This window comes from Hyperoodon ampullatus (assembly GCF_949752795.1).
Source record: "Hyperoodon ampullatus genome assembly, chromosome: 17".
In the NCBI taxonomy this organism is placed as follows: domain Eukaryota; kingdom Metazoa; phylum Chordata; class Mammalia; order Artiodactyla; family Ziphiidae; genus Hyperoodon; species Hyperoodon ampullatus.
In genome coordinates, this window is record NC_136930.1 from 33,417,921 (window position 1) to 33,429,153 (window position 11,233).

Here is an 11,233-nt window from a genome sequence, read left to right on the forward strand (position 1 = left end):
CAATGGCTTTTATATGCTAATAACTCCTAAATTTACATCTCTGCCCCAAACTTCTACTCTAAGTTCTAGACCCATATAACCAATTGCCTAATAATTATAGGATTCTTAATTATAACATGTCTAAAACAGAACTCATGAATTTCTTCCCAAGCCTGTTAACCCCTCCATCTTCCTTGCTACATTGAATGGCTAGCCTCCACTCAGTTGCTAAAGCCAGAAACAAAAATTTATTTTTAATAACCTCTTTTGGAATTCCCTGGTGGTCCAGTGGTTAGGACTCGATGCTTTCACTGCCGTGGGACTGGGTTCAGTCCCTGGTTGGGGAACTAAGATCTCACAAGCTGTCTGGTGCAGCCAAAAACAAACAAAGAAACAAAGAAAAAAACCCCTTTTTTTAACCGCCCCCATATCCAATTTATTAATGAGTCATTAATTCTATCACTTAAATCTACCTTGAATATATTGTTGCTTGCCAAATCTGCTGGCCCACTCTTTCTCATCTGGGTACCTGTGAAAGTCTGGAGACTTTACTTCTTGGCCTCTTCTAATCCATACTCCACATACCACCAGATTTACTTTTTGAAAAATGAGAATTCCAAATTTACAGGAAATTTTCAGGTATAGGGCAAAGACAAAGGTCTTCCTGAACTCAGTTTCAGATATGATGATGCATTCATAGCCCCTAAATTCTTCAGTGAGTATCTCTTCTCCTGCCATCAAGACGTTTTTACCATCTAATACAAAGAACCAGTTCAAGTTTTCCGATTATCTTTTTTTTTGTGGTACGCGGGCCTCTCACTGCTGTGGCCTCTCCCGTTGCGGAGCACAGGCTCCAGACACGAAGGCTCAGCGGCCATGGCCCATGGGCCCAGCCGCTCTGCGGCATGTGGGATCCTCCTAGGCCGGGGCATGAACCCGCGTCCCCTGCATCGGCAGGTGGACTCTCAACCACTGCGCCACCAGGGAAGCCCCGATTATCTTGATAATGACTTTGTGACTAAGAGATTCAATCCAGGATCACATGTTACATTTTAGTTGTATTGTGTCTTTAGACTTTTTTAACCTGGAAAAGTTTTTCAGTCTTTTATTTTCATACTCTTAATACTTTTGAGGATTACAGGTCAATTATTTTGTACAAGATGCCTCAGTGTGGGTTTGTCTCATAAAGAGATTCAGATTATGCATTGTTTGGCATAAATATAACAGAAGTGATGCTTTTTTTCCCCTCATTGCCTCATATTGGATTGTCTTCCAAGAAAAAGATGCCAAGTTGAATTAAACACAAAAGAGACTTATTGGGAGAAATGCCTGTGAAGAATAAAGGAGAAGCAGAAATTGGCAGAGAGAGGGTCTTTAGACCAATATTTGGGACAAACACCTGAGAAAGGTGAGAAGGAGGTGAGAACTCACACTCTAGTGCATTTCTGAGAAAATCTCAAGACAGACTGATGGGGTGTCCCCAAGAAAATGTTTCTTGTTAGAGGAATCCCACATCAGGCAGGAATGGACAGGCTTAAGTATCCCCACCATGCTCAGTGATTGGCTGGCAGTAGACTAAGAGAAGCGGACCTCAGCATTCATAGGGATAGTGGCTGGAAGTGTCAGCAGCTTTTCTCTCCAAGGTATGTTTTCTCAGCAGGGCACTTCCATGGCCACCATATAGGTAGTATACAATTTTGATGATACGATTTCTGGTGATATGCACTTGGTTAAAGGTGGTACCAGCCAGATTTCTCCACCACAAGTATGGTAGTTGCTGAATGGTGATTTTTTATTTCCACAATAACTTCTAGATTTATTAGTTGGCATTCTGCTATAAAGTAGAGCTTTTCTCTACTTTCTCTAAAAAATTTTTCCCATTTCTTTACTAATTTTTTTTCAGTATTGACTCATATACTCTTATTTCATTAATGGGCTATGACTTGTTTTTATCTTTATTTACACTGGTGCTCAAATTGTTCCAGATTTGGCCACCAGGGGTCCTTTCAGGCTGGCTCCTGATTCTTTTGTTTTGTTTGTTTGCTTGTTTTGAGGTGTCCTATCATTCTTCGAGCACTTCCTTCTCTTCACCACAAAAAAACAGCTCCAGGACCACATTGTTCTGCTCTGTTCACAAAAAGAGCGAGACCAAAGGAGGGAAAAAGGGGGGTGGGAACGAGGCTGGGTCATGGTCAGGCTGGGTGAGAAAGTGTCTGAGAAGGAAGAACACAGCTGCCCTTGCCTGGTGAAAACAACAACAACAACAAAAAAAAACAAACAAACCTAGGATTAGCCATTTGTCCCAGCTAGGATTAACCATTTGTCCAAGGAGCACTGGTTCCTTTTAGCAGAGAATGGCATTTTGAAACCAAGATCTGGGTACTAGGTGTTCTCATTATTATTGGAGTGCCACTGCTCCCAGACCATCTCAGTGAACAGAGATAGAAAAAAAAATCTATATGCATATATAACATATGTGTACACATACATACTTATATATAAATATATATTTATATATCTCTATTTCTGTTTAGAAAATCAAGACTGAAATTCTAATCCAATGCCAAAAAGTTCATTCTAACATTCCTGCTTTCCATATTTGTAGCTCCTTCCTATCACAGTGAGAAACATGACTTCCATTATACACAGTGTGTTTATTTATTCCTCATGTATAAAACCAATCTCATGACCTCATTAGGTCACCACTAGACTTTGTGCTCCTTCCTTGAGCAACCCCAGGCTTTCCTCTGGGACACTGTTGCACTCCATCTCAAAATATTTTATAAACACCAGGTCTTTGAAACAAGTTATTATCATCATTGGAATAGTCCAATCAAGAAGTGAAAGAGTGGCATGGACTTATATATACTACCGATGTAAAATAGATAGCTAGTGGGAAACAGCTGCACAGCACAGGGAGATCAGCTCAGTGCTTTGTGACCACCTAGAGGGATGCGCTAGGGAGGGTGGGAGGGAGACACAAGAGGGAGGAGATATGGGGATACATGTATATGTATAGCTGATTCACTTTGTTATAAAGCAGAAATGAACACACCATTGTAAAGCAATTATACTCCAATAAAGATGTTAAAAAAAAATCTGTACCTTTAAAAACAAAACAAAACAAAACCAAAAATAAACAAACAAACAATCCAAAATTGAATTTAGTGAAATAGTATATAAACTTAAGGAAGAAATACAAAATATGAGGGGAAAATAACAGAGAAAGAAAATGACAGATAAGCTGAGAAACATTAAAGATATTTATTTAATCCTTTAACAGTTAATTATATAGCACCTACCATGTGGCAGGTGCTGTTTTAAGAGCAGGATATGCACCAGTGAAAAGAAAAGATACAGACACAAATTTTTGAATAACAGAAGTGCTAAGTAAAGAATTCACACACAAAAAAAAACCCAGAATCACTAATAAGGGGTATAACTGTAAACTGAAGATGCCTTTCAATATATTAAGAAATATGATTTGAGTCGGGGAGGAAGTAAAGAAGAAAACCAACAAACAGAAACCAAGATCAAACATGTCCTGGGAAAATTTTCAGTGTCAAGGATGAATCACTGACTTTAACTATAAACCTATAAAACTTTTAGAAAAAATAACATAGAAGAAATGATTGATACATCCAACATCCTGGATTTATCTCCAGAGAATTATACTGGTGAAAAAAGCCAGTCCCCAAAGTTTACATCCTGTATGATTCCATTTTCATAACATTCTTGAAATGACAAAATTATAGAAATGAAGAACAGATTATTCGTTACCAGGGATAAAGGAGGAGGTGGGAGGAGGGAAATGAATGTGGCTATAAAAGAACAGCATGCTGTGGCTATAAAAGGAAAGAAATTTCCTTTCTTGTGATGGAAATGTTGTTTCTTGACTATATCAGTGTCAAAATCTTGGTTGTGATATTGAGCTTTAGTTTCACAAGATGTTACCATTGGGGAAATTGGTAAAGAGTACACAAGATCTCTTATTTCTTACAACTGCATGTGAATTGAATTTACAATTATCTCAAAATAAAAAAAAGTTGAATTAAAAACTAAAAGTATGTAGTCAAAGATTAGTCTGTTTAATCTAGCTATCATCTGTGTATAAAAGTACCTAAAAACATTTTTAGACCTGCAATATTTATTACCCAAGTATATGTTTCCTGTAAAGATCTCTAGAAAACTCAAGACAACCTGTGGACAGGGATAAAGAGGTCCCAACAGAGGCAGTTCAGTATTTAGAATAAGTATTATGTAGTTTAGAGATGAGTAAAAAACTTTACTATAACTAAAAATTGGTGTAATTACTGACAGAACAAGAGTAATTATGAATACTCTAGAAAGGTAAGGGATGTGATATTACTACTTATTATGAATACTGAAACATTAGTTAAAACTAACAAAAAGACTTTCCCATTTAATTAATGATGAAGAATGAGGGAACAGAAAACATCATTAAAGAGCGTAAAATTATTTTTCTCTCCTTAAAAAGAAACAAAAATATAGGATGCTTGATTAGATAGTTATAAATTGATAATTGCAGTATTATGACTGTGAATTGCTTTAACTCATTTATAAAGTGTTAAAAGTAGGATATTTACTTTCAAACATTATTAAAATATTAATGTAAATAGAGTGCACATCATACAAGTAACACCATAATGGAAAAAGGAAAAGGGAGAAGTATAAATTTTTAAATTATAAAGTAAAATAACAAAACATAAAAGTGGCAAAAATTAATCAATCAAAATAAGTAGAATCTCAGATAAAAATAAAAATAATTTGGAATAGTATATTCTTTAAAATAGATAAAGTAGAAAAAAATTTAAATGCAGCCTAGAAATTAATTTAGAAAAGAATGATTTCTTTACAATTTGGTTTCCAAATAAAACCACAGAAGGTCTTTTTGTTTTGAACTTCAAAATGAGAGAATTTGATTCTAAAGTTTATGTCATTTCTAAAACATATTGAATAGAGAAAAAAAATTAAGGATTGCGATAGTATGTATAGTATGTCTCCATTTTTGTCAGTGAGATAAATGCATACAAACATATTTAGATACATATTTATAGAGAAAAAATCCAAAAATCTTTACACTAAATTGTTAGTTGTGAATTATATATACCTGTTAAAAAGATAAGATTTCATTAAAATAACTAAAAATACTAAATAGATTTAAGACAAATCATGCAACATTAAATAAAATGGAATGTAAAACATAATGAACATACATTTCTGCATTAAACAATATGTGTAGGATAATAGTTGAAAAAATTAAATTTTATGGAGGTGGAATTAGGCTTGAATTATTTTTAGAAATTTAAAATTTATCCTTGTTCATTAATTCTGAGGGTAGCACCTTGTAATTCTTTTTTTTTCCACTTTAAATCTTTAATTCACCTTAATTTTTTCAAAAGATAGCTTGTTTTCACAATGCTATTTATTGATATCACCTTCTTTACATAATATATTCTTATGTATACATGGGTCTGATTCTACACTTTCTCTTCTGTTCCATTAATCTAACTATTTCTTCTGATTTCAATGACTTTACATATGAAATTTTTGCACAGAAAGTCTTCTTTTGTTACTTTTTTTTTTTTTTAACTTTCCTGGACATTTTCACACTTTTATTATTGCAGATGATCCATGCATCAGTTTATTAAAATAAAAATCAAGAACAATGCTTTGGAATAATTATTGTAAGAAGACTAACTTGACATGATAATTTGAGAGAATTCAATGTGTGATTTAACAATGGGATGAACTGCCTCTTTCATGTTACAAGAATAGTACAGTCCCGCTCACTCATTCCCAGCTAACAGAACAGCTAAAAGTTTAAATATATTATAATCCCTGTAAGAAAAATAGTACACCATTCTATTTATTTTTTTTTTAATTTTGAATGATGATATGAAAGGGTAAGTCAAAATGAGAGAGGTGTTTCTAATTTGATTATAAAATTTTAAAATGCTTTATCAATTTTGACTTTTACTTTGAGTTAAATCAACATGAAGAGTTTTCAGCTCATCTGTCAGGAGTAACAAGGCAAGAAATTTAGTGTACTTATGTGATACTAAATGGTACTAAAAGCTGCACCTAAATAGGCTTATTCTTAACTGATGAGCCAAGAGTAACTCTGATACCCAACAGAGACATAATTTTAAATTATTTGGTCTCATATCTCAGTGAGACTATTAGGGCCTCCCTTTTGCCCATGGAGCCTCTATACAGTGTCCCCTGCAGAAATGGTAATTAAGTCTGTCACTGAAAAAATGGGGAGCAGTGAGGGAAGGAATTTACCTTTCTTAAATGTCTGTTATGGGATAAGTGCTTTGCATTTAACTTATTTGGGGGGGGGGGGGGATACAGTACAAAAATTGAATCAGAAGCCAACTACTGTTCACTTTCCTCTCTGCAGAGTTAACTCATTTAAATAAATCAGAACTTTAAGTTAAATGATTTGTCAAAGTAGTTTCTATAAAATTTCAACTTTTCTGTAGTATTACAACTAAAATTGTTTCTTTCAGTTTGAATAAATCCTATTTTAGTTCTAATTTTGTCTATCAAATCAATAAGTACAAAAAGTCCATAAGCTAAGTCTGATTATAAGCTCAGTTGACATCTACTCCTGAGTGTTTAGTGCACATATTTAACCTTGAAAGCATTTTATAACCATATGCATACTTAGAACTTTCACTATCATTTCTTAAGCTTGAGACTAATGCTGGAGCTGAAATGATCTTATAACTCAACTGATGCCCTACTTCTACATCCAGGAGATACGATAACGCTTGCAACTGCTACCTAAGAACTGCTACCTTCCTTTTCCTTTTAATTACTTTTTGTAAATTTCTATGTATTTTGAGAAAAGATTTTGCTTCTTTTGCTTCATGGGAATTATAACTATTTTTACATATAACAAATTTTTTCTGAGTGACACTGTCTAACCTAAGTGCCCTAAAATCCATTTTTTCTTGATCTCAATGACAAATATTTAAAACTAAGAGACTGGAATACATATTTTTCCATTTGCCTCAAACTATTTTGATAATTATTTGTTATTATTATAGATGCAATTTTCTAGGGCTTGATATTTTCAAAGTGAGTTTTAAATTCAGCCTTAATCAAATTATATCAAGTTTAAGTGGATATGTAATAAAACTTTCACTTAATCAGGGTGATGGTCCCTGGGCTTTGTGGTGCTTCTGAAGCTTCCCATGTCACCAAGGCAACACAGGCTGGATGCTTTTCTGTCACTGCTTATGTAGGCTTCCCATCTGCCAAAGAGTAGACTAGTATAGCAGGCACAGAATGGGGGAATAAGATGCTCCGTTGCTAACTTTCTCTGATCCTGTGTCCTTCTCTTTCAACATGAGAATGCAAAACTAGATGAATCTTAATTCCTTTCAGCTTTAAAACACGTTTTTCCAAAATTGAACAAACTAATTTAAAAATAAATTTCCCTGGAGTATGAATGTTGAGAGTAGAAGATAATGCAGTAAACGAAGTATGAGTTTCCTCTAAGCCATGCAGTTCTTAGGATGTGCTTCATCCTGTGAACATTTTGCAATTTTTATTTCAGAGATGGAAGAAAAGGAAAGTTAAGGAAACATCCTAAGATTAATTGGAATTGGAACTATATTTAACTGTAGATACAAATTAGATACTTACTCTAGAGAGCCATGATTCTGCTCAAGAAGTAGATGAAAAATAAAATGAAATTGAGAAGGAAATGGTCCTTAGGTACAGAATCATAGCCTCCACACTGTATACATGTGTAGATATTTTTTGACTTGCACAAAATTATATAGCAAATTGGTGACAGTCAGAAATAAAGTGCATATGTCTCTTAACCCCCAGGTCAATGATCTATTTAATTCTCTAATATCAGTATCTTCTGATATAAGCTAATGGTATCTCATATCAATAAATTATAACATATAATCAATAAGCTATATAAATTATAGATTGTTCATTTTCCTCAGTATTTAAACAGTCTTCAGTCACTTCCATCGTAAGAGAAAAATCTTTTCTCAGTGGTTTCAACCTTCAGTGGGTATCAAGGTACCTGGAGCTCTTAAAAAATAGTCAGTGCCTAGGCCCTACCTGCAGAGATCATGAATAAATAGGTGAGTAAGGGCAAAGCATGGATTTTTTTTTTTTTTTTTTTTTTTTTTTTTTTTGCGGTACGCGAGCCTCACTGTTGTGGCCTCTCCCGCTGCAGAGCACAGGCTCCGGATGCGCAGGCTCAGCGGCCATGGCTCACGGGCCTAGTCGCTCCCCAGCATGTGGGATCCTCCCGGACCGGGGCATGAACCCGTGTCCCCTGCATTGGCAAGCGGACTCTCAACCACTGTGCCACCAGGGAAGCCTGAGAGCAATGGTAAATAAGAGTAGATACTGAACTTAATAGCTTCTCAGGGAGGGAAATGTTTTATAGTCATAGGCTTGATCCTATCAGGGGAAAGTCTTCTTAAAAGGTCTGCAGTTGGTTACAAAGTACATAAAAGGAGAGTATGGTTGGTTCTGAACAAACCCACAAAGTCACTTCTGAACATAAACTCAAAATACACATTCTAATGAGAGAGATTTGGTTCTATTATTTTCACAAACCAAAGTACAGATTTCAAGTTATTTCACAAATCAGATGATCAAATGAAAATGGACATGAAAACACTAAGTAAATTATTATGTGTTTTTTAAAAGAGGTGCTGCTATTTAAAAATAATTTACATGACAGAACTTGGCAAAGAGTAAACAAAATCATTAGTAATAAACCAGAAAATGTGGAAAACTAAGAAAAAGGCCCAACAAATTAAAAATAGAAAAATAGAACATATCTTTCATCAGATTTGAGATAAGGTATATTGTGTGCTTTTAAAAATATGCATAAAGCAACTTTATACTGCACTTAAATGATTTGAGAAATCCAAAACATTTTCTCTTATAAATATATACTCTACAACTGGATGCAATATTTGGGCAACATAAAAGGATCCTGTAGAAATTTGTTGCTGCCAGAAATCTGGGATACAGGGTTAAAGATGGAGTGAATAAGGCATGGTAATGCTTTGTACAATTTATAGACAGCTCATATAAAAAAACAGCTATCAAATAGCATGACTATAAGGGACAGTAGTTTATGTGGAGGCTAGAGATGATGAACAAAAGGAAAACAGCAGCTTTAGATTAGTATTTTAGAAATAGTAAATCCATACTATTTTAAGTAAAAATGGATGATTTTATTATATAAAATTATGTTGGCAGAATACAGAAAAATTACTTCTCTTTTACCGTTACATATTTATTTTAAGTACTAAGCAAAATGCAACAGTTGGAAGAACTCATGACAAACTACCAAAAGGTATTCATTTGGCAAAATTATTCAAGTTACAAGATGCTAATTAAATAAATGCACTTCAAAATACATGAAGTGTAATACAAGTGTATGAAAGTAGTGATCTTAAATTATTGATTTCTTTACCAAAAACTAAACACAAACAAGAAGCACAAGAGAAATACTGTCAAGTTAGACAGAAAAGAATAAATCAAACATATTGTTTATTGGGATAATTAAACTAAATAATTTTTAAAGATAACCAAATAAGTAATTAGGATTCAAAAAAGAATAATGATATTCCAATACTATATATTTTTTTCTACCAATAAAAGAAGGAAGGATTTGTAGGCCAATTGAATGCTATAGACCCAGGTGCCTATAAGATCATTTGCACTGAGTTCTTCTTGGTATGTACATATGAACTTCACTGTTACTCAAAGGTGAGCAAACTTAGGCATTATGAAGGAGAGGAAAACAACTATACCTGCAACAGGGCAAAAAAATTACACATTAAAGTGGTCAAATGCATCTTTAGAATAAAACTAAAATAATCTGCTTACAAATAATTCTTTTGCACTTTAGTAAATCAGGGCAAAGATTTTACCCTAATGAAAAGGCAAATGGGAGGTCTCTGATAAGGTGACATCTTCATAGCTAAAAAAGAGATACCTATTAGAAAATTTGCATTCATATCTATAATCTCCATTGTAAAAAAACGAATCATTAAGTTCACAATTAAGCTATTTTAAAAATGTAAGGTGATAGATGAATAATATGTCACATGAATCATACTGCCAAATCATTATATTCTATACACATAAGTGCTATGAATATATACACTCAATTCATTCTACAAGAGAAAGAATTGCAAGACTTAATTTCACATTTCAGAATTCCTGAGTCTTAGAGAAAATTACGTACCAAAAACCAAACAAAATAAGCCTACTCTACAGTACGGCAAATAATACAAATCTGGGCATTAAGTTAACATTACTTATAGTTTTAAAGATGAAGACTATGGGAAAAATATATATGTACTTCAGTGGAATTATAAATATGATTTTAAAGCTTGGTTTTTTAGAAAGGCATTTTGATCAAACAAGGCCACCTGAGTGACATCTTTAATGATGGTAAGCCCACCACTTTAAAGGAATAACATCTTTATTTCAAAGCCTAATTATGAATATAAAAAGAAAAAGAAGTTTATTTTAATAAAATGTTTTAGTAAGACTGCAATAGGACAGCCCTTTGATGGAAGACCTAAGGAGGGTAAAACCAATGTAATGAAATTAGAACTCAAGTTCTAATTTGAGCCACCACCCATTTAAATAATTTCCCTTTTGCTTTGCATATTACACAGTGAAACTAAAAAAGGTATCTTAAGAGCACTTCAGTCCCACAATGTAGGATTTAAGCTTGTGTGTATCGGTATAATTGATTCTTACAAAAATACATTCAAACAAAAGTTCATGTCTATTTTCTAACTAGCAAGGAAAAGGAAAGCAAAGTGGTCCCACCTAAAACAATTAGAAAAAAACAACAACAACACCGTTTATCCTTTCTGAAAGACTACCAAAGCAAAGAATGTCCAATAATATTATACATTTAAAATTGCATACTTTTACTCATCTTTATAAGTAGGAAAGATGCTTACAACTATTCATAGACTTTATAAATAAAGACACTAAGCAAAAAAATATTTGATTATTTCTCTGTTCATAAGTACCCATAAAGAAAACAATGAAGAAAAACTAAAGTGCAGACCTATAGGCCATTCTGGGTATAATACATGATAAAGAGTTGCAGCCAAAATTGCATCTACATTTACACTTACCTATCCAGAAAATTATTCTTGCTTTTTAAAAAATGTGCAATTTAAAAACTAGTCAGTTTCTGTTTTTTTTT